The sequence below is a fragment of the Chionomys nivalis genome, unplaced genomic scaffold, assembly GCF_950005125.1.
Source record: "Chionomys nivalis unplaced genomic scaffold, mChiNiv1.1 scaffold_66, whole genome shotgun sequence".
In the NCBI taxonomy this organism is placed as follows: domain Eukaryota; kingdom Metazoa; phylum Chordata; class Mammalia; order Rodentia; family Cricetidae; genus Chionomys; species Chionomys nivalis.
The window spans coordinates 466,054-476,577 of record NW_026646947.1 but is presented as its reverse complement, the minus strand read 5'-3'; the positions used below and the strand labels follow the sequence as shown (position 1 = coordinate 476,577).

General features: G+C 47.8%; 1 pseudogene; it reads left to right on the top strand.

Moving 5' to 3' along the window:
* The first annotated feature begins 1,614 nt into the window (after nt 1-1,614).
* LOC130869178 (uncharacterized) lies at nt 1,615-6,992 on the top strand (annotated as a pseudogene).
* Nucleotides 6,993-10,524: the final 3,532 nt, after the last annotated feature.

Sequence of the window (10,524 nt, the reverse complement as noted above, 5' to 3'; positions counted from 1 at the left end):
AAGCATAGTGGGCTTTTTCCTCCACCTGCAGACTTCCTCTTCTAGTTGTTTGGTTCAGTACAGATAGATATGCTCAAGGTTAGTCCTGAATATGTTTACCTGAAGCTGCAGGTGGTCATGACTCTTGTGAGTTAACTATGGCTGTGTCATGTCCAAAAGATAACATTTCACAGCAAGTACCCCATCCTCAGTCACAATATTCAGGACCTATTTCTATAATACTCTCTAAATCTATGGTGAGTGGCTTTTCTTCATGCCCCATACAGAACTTAGTGTTCATGGTCACTTCAGCATTTTGAGGTTTCGAGGCTGTGTATTTATGGCTACCTACTACAGAAAGAAGAACCTCTGACTAAGATTGAGAGCTGAAGAGATCTATTTTGTTTCACAAAGCAGAACTAGTAGTGTAATCTTAAAGGGCTATGACCCTTCCAGCCATGGTCTTTGAAAGACCCTACAGACCCCCTCCTCAGAACCCGCAGCTAGCAGGCTCCCCGGGAGAACGTCCTGTTTGCTTGAAAGATTCTCAGGATCAGCAGCTAGCCTGCTCTCGTGAGAGGAAAACAGGATATCTATAAGATAGGACATCTACAAAGCAGGATGACTTCAAAGTAGGATACCTATAAGATAAGAGCAGGATGTCTGCTGCCAGACATCCATGCTGGGAGAGGAAAACCATTCATGCCCCCCGCCTCATTCTGATAACCACGCTTCTGCTTCTGTAAATTGCTTTTTGCTGCCCTCTTTCCTATAAAAAGTCCTCCTCCCAGTCTGCAGGTGCGCAAGTCCTCCGAAAGACTTTGCCGCCCGCAGGTACCTGTGTCTACCTAATAAACCTCTTGCAGTTTGCATCCGACTCGTGGTCTCGGCCTGGTCTGTGGGTCCGGGGTCTCCACCTTAGGGAAGGTCCCTACCGGGGGTCTTTCATTTGGTGCATTGGCCGGGAAAAGAGGCCCCCACCCAGGGACCACCGACCCACCATCGGGAGGTAAGCTGGCCAGCACCAATTTGTTAGTCTGTGTCTGCATTGTTTATGTTCTTTGTTAAGTCTGTACACTCAGGTCTGGGTGCTCTGTATCTGGCGGGCCCAGGAAGGAGCTGACGAGCTCGGACTTCCACCCCGAAGCCCTGGAAGACGTTCCAAGGGTGTCTGGAGCCTGGAATTAGGTGGCAGCTTTTCCGGAGCTCAATCTGTATCAGCTTTTCCGGAGCTCAATCTGTATCAGCTTTTCCAGAGCTCAATCTGTATCAGACGCAAAGTCTTGCTTTGCTGACTTGGGTCTGAATCTGGAGCCTTTTCAGTGCTCATCTGACGGGCCACATTCCAAAGGTGGCCGGAGCCCGATTTTTCAGTCTCCGTCTGAATTTTTGCTTTTGGTTTTGCGCCTAAGCCGTGCTGCGCGTCCATATTGTTTGTGTCTAATTGTTGGATTTTTGTGTTTAAATATGTTCTTTGTTTTTGTATATCTGTTTGTGCTCGAGCCTAAATCTGGTACCATGGGACAATTGTTAACAACCCCTCTTTACTTAAGAAGGGGGGAAAATTGGGGTTTTAACTGTTTCTCAGAGACTGGAACTGATGGTATTTAGTAACAACAATGTCTGTCTTTGTACTCTTACTGGAATTGACCTGATGATATTTGTAACTGCTTATAGAAGTTGGAAAAGTTTGACACACCCTGTAAAATGTTGAGCCTCCTCCATATGCAGGATCAGATAGCCCAGAGGGACCTGAAGCGGCGATGGCCGAGGGGCCCCCACAAGAATCCCCGGCCCTCTCACCTATGGCTGGCCAACAGAGGGACAGACGCGAGCCGCCGCCTGATTCCACCTCCCACGCCCTTCCCCTCCGAGAGGGTCCGAATGGGCAGCAACAGTACTGGCCATTCTCAGCTTCTGATCTCTATAACTGGAAACAGCATAACCCTTCCTTTTCCAAAAACCCAGTGGCGCTGACTAATCTAATCGAGTCTATTTTAGTCACCCACCAGCCCACCTGGGATGATTGCCAGCAACTCTTGCAAGCCCTGCTGACCTCAGAAGAAAAGCAAAGAGTCTTTTTGGAGGCTCGGAGAAACGTTCCAGGCGACAACGGTCGCCCAACCCTTTTGCCTAACGAAATTGACGAGGCCTTCCCTCTGACGCGACCTGATTGGGACTTCACCACAGCTGCAGGTAAGGGACACCTACGCCTCTATCGCCAGCTGCTTATAGCGGGTCTCCGAGGGGTGGCACGCCGCCCCACCAATTTGGCCCAGGTTAAGCAAGTAATACAGGGAAATGAAGAGACGCCCACCGCCTTCTTAGATAGGCTCAAGGATGCTTATAGGATGTATACCCCCTATGACCCTGAAGATCCAGGGCAAGCTACAAGTGTATCCATGTCTTTCATTTGGCAGTCTAGTCCAGATATTAGAAGTAAATTACAGAGGCTGGAAGGTCTGCAGGGGTATACAATACAGGATCTGCTGAAGAGGCAAAGAAAGAGAGAAGGAAAGGAGAATTTACAAGTATATTCAGAGGAGCAACCAATAAATGAGGAAAGAGACATGAAACAGAATAAAGAATTAAGCAGGCTGCTGGCCACTGTAGTTCAAGGACAAGAAAGAGAGGGAGGTAGGCTGGGAGAAAGGAAGGGGGCCAAAATGGACAGGGACCAATGTGCTTATTGCAAAAAAAGAGGCTCTTGGACCAGGGCATTCTCATCCCCTGCCAGTCACCATGGAATACCCCCCCTTTTACCAGTAAAGAAACCAGGGACTGGGGGCTACCGGCCAGTGCAGGATTTGAGGGAGGTCAACAAAAGGGTGAAGGACATGCACCCCATGGTCCCCAACCCCTATAACTTATTGAGCACTCTGCCACCATCCCACGTTTGGTATACCATATTAGACTTAAAGGATGCCTTCTTCTGCTTGCGGCTGCATCCGGAGAGCCAGCCCCTTTTTGCCTTTGAATGGAAGGACCCAGATCTTGGTCTTTCGGGTCAATTGACCTGGACTAGGCTCCCCCAGGGATTCAAGAACAGCCCGACCCTCTTTGATGAGGCTCTGCACCGGGACCTGGCGACTTTCGGGTCCAGTACCCCACCCTGACATTGCTCCAATACGTTGATGACCTCCTTCTGGCGCCGCTTCAGAGAAAGAATGTCAGGAGGGCACAAAGTCCCTCCTACAGACATTGGGACAATTAGGATATCGGGTATCAGCCAGGAAGGCTCAGATGTGCCAGAAGCAAGTCATTTACCTAGGTTATCAATTAAAAGATGGACAGAGATGGCTGACCGAGGTGAGCAAACAGACTATCACTAACATCCCTGCCCCCCGGAACCCCCGCCAGCTGCGAGAGTTTCTGGGAACAGCGGGATTCTGCCGCCTCTGGATCCCAGGGTTTGCCGAGATGGCTGCACCCTTGTATCCTCTAACTAAACAAGGGACAATGTTTGATTGGGGAGAGGAACAGCAGAGGGCTTTCAAAAACATTAAGAAAGCCTTACCAGCCTCCCCTGCTTTAGGCCTCCCTGACATCACCAAACCCTTTGACTTGTTCGTGGATGAGAGACAGGGTTACGTCAAAGGGGTCCTAACTCAAAAACTGGGCCCTTGGAGGCGTCCTGTAGCTTATCTCTCAAAGAAACTCAACCCAGTTTCTTCAGGGTGGCCGCCCTGTCTGCGAATGGTAGCAGCTATTGCAGTCCTCACTAAAGACACGGGTAAACTAACCCTGGGCCAGCCACTGACTATCCTGGCACCCCATGCGGTGGAAGCCTTGGTCAAGCAGCCTCCAGACCGCTGGCTCTCCAATGCCAGCATGACTTACTACCAAGCCCTGCTCCTGAATGCGGACCGGGTGCAATTCGGACCTGTGGTCGCTCTTAATCCCGCGACCTTGCTCCCCCTGCCTGAGGACCCGGAACACCACGACTGCCTCCAGATCCTCGCAGAAACACACGGGACCAGACCGGACCTGACGAATCAACCCCTCCGAGATGCTGACTATACTTGGTATACGGATGGCAGCAGTTTCCTGGCAAATGGGAAACGAAAGGCGGGGGCAGCAATGACAACAGAGACTGAGGTAGTTTGGGCAGAAGCCCTACCAGCAGGCACCTCCGCCCAGAGGGCTGAACTCATCGCTCTGACCTAGGCACTCCGGATGGCAGAAGGTAAGAGACTGAATGTTTATACGGATAGCCGATATGCATTCGCCACGGCTCACATACATGGGGAAATTTATTGAAGACGAGGGCTGCTGACCTCAGAAGGAAAGGAAATTAAAAACAAACTTAAGATACTGGCACTCCTAAAAGCCTTATTTTTGCCCCCAAAATTAAGTATTATGCACTGCCCTGGGCATCAAAAAGGCCATAGCCCTGAGGCAAAGGGAAATAGGCTGGCAGATAACGCCGCCCGAGAGATTGCTATAAAATCAACCAAGACCTCCCAAGCTCTCCCCTTGACGAACCCGGAAGAGGCCCAAGCCTCCAGTTCGCTACCCTATAGTAAAGAGAACATTGATCTCCTAAAGAAAATGGGGGCCACATATGACCCCGAAAAGCAACATTGGGTTTTCAAGGAAAAGATTGGTATGCCAACAAAACATACTTATAAAATAATAGACTACTTGCATAAATTGACTCATTTGGGGCCAAAGAAGATGAAAACCTTGTTGGACAGACAGGAGTCAGGCCAATACCTCCTGAACAGGGACGGAGCCCTGCAAAAAGTGACTGATGAATGCCAAGCCTGCGCTCAGGTAAATGCAGGCAGAACCAAGCTTGGTCCAGGAGTTCGGGCACGGAGACATTGTCCCGGAGTACATTGGGAGATCGACTTTACAGAGGTTAAGCCAGGTCTCTAGGGGTACAGATACCTCCTGGTGTTCATAGACACTTTTTCAGGATGGGTAGAAGCCTTTCCCACCAAAAACGAAACCTCAAAGGTGGTGACCAAAAAGCTCTTGGAAGAAATATTTCCCAGGTACGGAATGCCTCAAGTCTTGGCACTGATAATGGGCCCGCCTTCGTCTCCCAGGTAAGTCAGTAGATGGCCAAACTCCTAGGGGTCGAATGGAAATTACATTGTGCGTATAGACCCCAAAGTTCAGGACAGGTAGAATGCATGAATAGAACAATTAAGGAGACCTTATCCAAATTAACGCTTGCAACTGGCACTAGAGACTGGGTGCTCCTCTTACCACTGGCCCTGTACAGGGCCCACAACACCCTGGGGCCTCATGGACTGACTCCTTTTGAAATCCTATATGGGGCTCCTCCCCATTTATAAATTTCTTTAATTCAAACATTGCCGATTTTGCTAACAGTCCTTCTCTGGAGGCTCATTTACAGGTGTCTACAGATTGTGCAGAGAGAGGTTTGGAGGCCACTCGCCGCTGCTTACCGAGACCAACCGAACCAGCCAGTGGAACCGCATCCCTTCCAGATAGGAAATACTGTTTGGGTCCACAGACACCAGACCAAAAACTTGGAACCTCAGTGGAAAGGCCCTTACACTGTCCTTCTGACCCCCAACGGCACTAAAGGTTGACAGCATTGCAGCCTGGATCCACGGCTCACAGGTTAAGGCCGCCCATACAGCTGAATCTGGAGCCTGCCGCAACCCCAGCATGGAGAGCCCAATGCACTCAAAACCCCTTAAAGATAAGGCTTACCTGTGGGGCCCTTGGATCGTTATATGGGCCCTACTAAGACTGGGGATGGCGACATTCCCGGGATATGGCTGCCATCACTGGGGGGGGGGGGAGCGACATGGGACCAGGAACAAAGACTTCTATGTTTGTCCAGGACAAAACACACAAAAGGGACGTGGAGGGCCGAGGGACAGTTACTGTGCCCAATGGGGTTGCGAAACGATGGGGGAGGCTTACTGGAAACCCTCCTCCACCTGGGATCTAATCATGCTCAGAAGAGGAACCACGCCTGGGTACTCAGGAAGGGGACCCTGGACTTGTGGGGGAAAAGCTTGTGGCCCCTGCTATGATATCACTACCGCTACCAATGTCCAGGACGCCACCCCAGGAGGTAGATGCAACCCCTTAGTCTTAGATTATGGAGACCAGCCAATTTAGACAACTTCAGGCAGCCATGCATACTGAGATCAAGGCGCTGGAAGAATCGGTTAGCGCACTTTAAGAGTCATTAACCCCCCCTCTCAGAGGTAGCCCTACAAAACAGGAGAGGGCTAGACATGTTGTTTTTACAAGAGGGAGGGTTATGCGCAGCACTCAAAGAGGAATGTTGTTTCTATGCGAACCACACTATGACAAAGCTTAGAGAGAGGTAAAGACAGACACAAAAGCTGCTCGAATCACAACAGGGATGGTTCGAAGGGTGGTTTAATAAGTCTCCCTGGTTTACGACTCTATTGTCTCCTCTGATGGGTCCCTTGATTGATTATCCTCCTTCTGATACTCCTGTTTGGGCCCTGCATCTTAAACTGCTTGGTCCGGTTTATGAAAGACAGGCTGTCAGTTATTCAGGCCCTAGTGCTGACCCATCAGTATCATATGGTACAACAACAGGAAACCGAGGTTCCCTAACTGCTTAGAGTAAAAGATTTAACTCTGTGATAAAAGAAAAGGGGGGAATGAAAGACCCTACAGACCCCCTCCTCAGAACCCGCAGCTAGCAGGCTCCCCGGGAGAACGTCCTGTTTGCTTGAAAGATTCTCAGGATCAGCAGCTAGCCTGCTCTCGTGAGAGGAAAACAGGATATCTATAAGATAGGACATCTACAAAGCAGGATGACTTCAAAGTAGGATACCTATAAGATAAGAGCAGGATGTCTGCTGCCAGACATCCATGCTGGGAGAGGAAAACCATTCATGCCCCCCGCCTCATTCTGATAACCACGCTTCTGCTTCTGTAAATTGCTTTTTGCTGCCCTCTTTCCTATAAAAAGTCCTCCTCCCAGTCTGCAGGTGCGCAAGTCCTCCGAAAGACTTTGCCGCCCGCAGGTACCTGTGTCTACCTAATAAACCTCTTGCAGTTTGCATCTGACTCGTGGTCTCGGCCTGGTCTGTGGGTCCGGGGTCTCCACCTTAGGGAAGGTCCCTACCGGGGGTCTTTCAGTCTTCTGATCAGGTACTGTGTACTGTACTAATTTTTTGTAGTGCAGATCGGAAGGAAACTAATTATACACTAACTCTCATGTCACTGTTGCACCAGTGATTTTTTCATATTTTTTTGCCTTTTAATGAAAAGTTTTAATTTCATGAGATCTTATTTGTTAATTTTTTGTCACATTTCCTATTAGATGAGGATCCTATTCAGAAAACCCTTACCTGTGCTTAGAAGTGGGAATATTTTCTCTACCATATTATCCTGACCTGCGGGATATGAACGGGGGTCCTTGATAAACCTAGTGGAGAGGAATGAAAGGAGACATGAGAAATGATGGCAAGACAGGATTTCTGAAGCCGTTCCCTTTATTTCCTCTCAGAGGCTGTTATATAGCAAATGGGCAAAAATGGGGGAGAGGTGTCAGGAAACTCTGCTCTGCTGAAATTCCGGTCTGGAGACATACATTCCTAGCTGATAAGTAAATACTGAGGGTCTGCGATTGTTGACTAACAAAGGAAAATGCTAACTGATTCCAGAGCCTGGTGCCTGCAGGTCTCTGCTAGGAGATAAGAGGCCAGGTTGATTTCCCAGACCCTGCAGAGAGGATAGAAGTAAATTTTTTTCTTAACTTGTGAGCTCAAGTTGGCTGTAAACAAAATGCAGATTTTGAAATACAGGTCTCTCCCCCAACACCATGTCCTTTGGCATTTTCAGGGTGTCAGGTCTCATTCTGACATCCATGACCCATTTGTTGCAGAGCCTGTGTGGTAGAAGATAAGGGACAGAGTTTCATTTTCTGTATACTGAAAAGAGGTTTCCACAACCATCATATCTGAGACAGTATCTTCAAGTGCAAACATTCATATAATGAAACACAAATATGTATGCAACATTACACTAGGTACTCATGAGAGCATTCTGCTTATCAAATGTAATAAGTGGTCAAGCTCTGACCACTCAGAGGAATGCATGGCAACCACTTGCATTAGAATAAATTTACTTCCTAATGTGAACAAAGTATCCCACTTATAAACCACATTTCATGAGAAACAGCAGCACCACAACCACATGAAGATTCTTTGGGAAGCTGGGTGGAGCTGGTGACAAATGCTTGTAATCCTTGCAAGGAGGAGGCAGAGGGGAGGCCTACCAGGTGTTCAAGGGCAACTTCTGTTATAGAGCAAAGCAGAGAGCAACTTGTGCTATGAGAGATTCTTAAAACACCAATGGGCTCAGTAACTTTCACTTTCTTATGCTGAGCAGTAGGCTAGGAAGCTTTGTAGCTTGTAGAAACTGCTGGAACCAACATCATTGCTTGTTCTCTTGGTCAAGTGCATTGACAAAAACAAAAACAAAGCTCTCTCTGCAATCCTCATCTGTCACTCCATTTAGCTGTATTCTTTTGAGACTGGAGCCCTAGATGGGGCTGGCCTCAAATTCTTGCATCTGTTTTGTCAGCCTCTGCAGGGCTGGGATTCAAGGCAGGAATTGCATTCAGTCACCTCTGAATCTTCACAGAGGACATCTCACCCTCATGAGAACATGGGCTGTGAGGAGTCACAAGACTCTGAGGAGATGATGGTCTACCAGCTGTGAGACCCACCAGTCAGAGGCCCTGAGTCAGGTCTCCATGGCCTGGGGGCTGCTCTCACCATGCTGAATTTCACAGACCTCCTTCTCCACTGCCTCAGCAGTTCCTTGGCAGCTCTTTTAACAGTCTCTAGTGTGCACATGCTCAGTGTTCCAGACCGAATGCACATGTTGAGGGAGAGGGGGTAGAACACTCCCTCCCTAGTTTCTCATTGGGCCAGAGTACCTCTGGGCTGGGCTTAAACCTCATGTTATTTATAGTGGATGTGTTTTGTGTGGCTCTATTTGGAGGCTGGCACTTTCTGGTGGGATGTAGTGTTGGTGGGAAGGATCTGGAGCATCTCAAGGGGGACAAACATTAAGGAGTATCTGAACACTGGGGGTCTGCACATTTGCAGGCCTCTGGCTCCACACAGGAAAAGTGAGACACTCTGGCCTTCCTGGCCTACTCATGAGTGACAAGTGAGGGCCTTGCGGTCAGCACTGCACACCTACCATCCCACAGTTCTTGCTCTGCTTCTCTTTACCTCCTCTCACCTCATCTCATTTCTCCCAGCCTCACAACACCTAGACCACAAAACCCCTTTGGCCATGTCTGGGAGGCTACCCTATAGCTCTGCTTTCTTGCAAAGAGGAGAAAATTAAAAGTAGCTAGTCACTTTCTCAACATCTTACTGCTTCTTGTATATGACAGGGACCCTAAGCAAGTCAAGTCCACACATAGGTAGAATAGACTTTGCTACTACTCTGCAGAACTGGCCAAACCTATTGTGTCAAGTTCCAGTGAGGATCCAGTACCTGATGTTGATTGTCATCAACTTGGTGTTCCTGTGACTCAGCATGGACCAGAAGCTTGCATGACTCAGCCTGCACCCATATCATTCCCCAGGCCCAGTAATTTGATAAACATTAGGAATGTAGAATGACATTGTCTTTCTTGTCTGAGAAATAACAAAAGCATAAGTTCGAGTGATTTTATGATAATTAAAATAGAAACTATCATTCCGAAGGAAAAAAGGAGAAAAAGGTTGTATCCTAATAAACTGATTTTTTAAAATTTACTGTGAGGGCCGGGCGGTGGTGGCGCACGCCTTTAATCCCAGCACTTGGGAGGCAGAGGCAGGCGGATCTCTGTGACTTCGAGACCAGCCTGGTCTACAGAGCTAGTTCCAGGACAGGCTCCAAAACCACAGAGAAACCCTGTCTTGAAAAACCAAAAAAAAAAAAATTTACTGTGAGGTTGCTAAATTCTACCTTGTCTCTTCCATCTGGATCACTTTTAGGACTGAAGTCATTGTTAAACTGGTTGCCAAGATAGGGAAATGATTTGGGACTAGGGATAATGTTTAAAGGAGGAGACATGTGCCACGTTCATCAAAGTGGCTTATTAAGAACTTAGTCCTTGCAAACTTTCACTCTATATCAGCATGACACCATGAAAGGCACAAATACAAAGTTTTGAGAGAGAGGAAACTGGAAGATGCTGTTAGGTCGATTTAAGCTCTGTAGTTGCTTCTAGAGAGGGCAACCTAGTAGTAGTTATATAAGCTCACATTACATGTCCATTATAAATGCAAATTATATTGATCTGACAATCCACTTTGAGAAATACATTTATTGGGTATGATGGTACATGCTTCTAAACCCAGAAATTCTAAAGTTGAGGCAGAATGATTATAAATTTGAGACAAATTGAGAGTAAGATCCTACCTCAGATAACAGAAAACATGATATGATGAGGCATAATAACCAGGCTAACTTACTAATGAAATATGAAACTTTAATGAAGAAAATAGCTTACAACACCAGTGATCCAGCGATGAAACCAGAAGTACAAAAGGGCCAGCAGGGTTC